Raw genomic sequence first — 1,084 nt, forward strand, 5'->3', positions numbered from 1 at the left:
ACGGCGGCAACGACGGTGCAGCAGTTCAGAACGACAAGCAGCGGCGGCGGAGAGCTGAAATAGACATGCAGTGACGATAAAGGTTCCCGGAATCCAAAAGAATAGAAGCCAAGCTTAAATCCCTTACCGGTAATGCACACTCCGGCGGCGGCAGCGGGGTTTCGAGCTGCATAAGCGGCGGTGGCTGGCGTGGGTCTCTCCTTTCTCTCCTCTGCTCCCGTGCCTTGTCTCTCTCTCTCTCGCTCTGTGACCCGACGGCTTCCCCCTCGACGACACGGCGGCGGCAGACACGGCTGGGAGGTGCAGCGACCGCGGCTGGCTTCGCGTTGGACGACGGCGACAGGAAAGGCGAGCAGCGGCGACGAAGGCGCGGCGGCTCCAAGCCCGCGACCTCCCTTCACTCGCGAGCCATCTCTCTTCGCGATCTCAACGGCGACGATGAGCAGAAACCGCAGCTTCCTGGATGGCGGCGGCGGCGCAAGCAGCAGGACACAGCGGCAGCGACAGTCTGCGAGGATGGTGCGACCTCCTCCACCAGCACTCCCCTCTCTCGGATCTCCCTCTTCTCTCTTTCCTTTCACCCTATTCTTTCTTTTCTGTCTCTGTTTATCTCTCTCTCCCTCAACGTTTCTTTTGTTTTCTGAAACACTTAGGTCTAGACTTGGGGAAAGGAAGGGAAGGCGGTGGGGTAGAGGGTTAGAACTAGGGTAGTTTAGGTAATTTTAATAAAATTAGGAGTATAGAATATTCGAGAAAATTCGATCTCATTATATGCTCCACTTCGAATATTTTTTGACAAACGTAGAAAACGTAGAGGAGATGTGACTTGAACTTGACCTACAAAACTCCTTAAAAACAATTGCCCAATAAAAAAATAATAACAGATTAGAAAAAAAATGCTTTGATTCTTAGATTTAGACTCACTAACCACAAAGAAACACTATATGCCTTTAGTAGTACAAAAATAATTATAGAAATTAATTATTGCAATATCAATTTACCACTATGAACGTTAGTATCATATTTATAGCAATTAGAATTATAAATTTATGTTTAATTTTTTATATAATTATAATTAAGATAT

This window comes from Arachis ipaensis, chromosome B10 (genome assembly GCF_000816755.2).
Source record: "Arachis ipaensis cultivar K30076 chromosome B10, Araip1.1, whole genome shotgun sequence".
Lineage (NCBI taxonomy): Eukaryota > Viridiplantae > Streptophyta > Magnoliopsida > Fabales > Fabaceae > Arachis > Arachis ipaensis.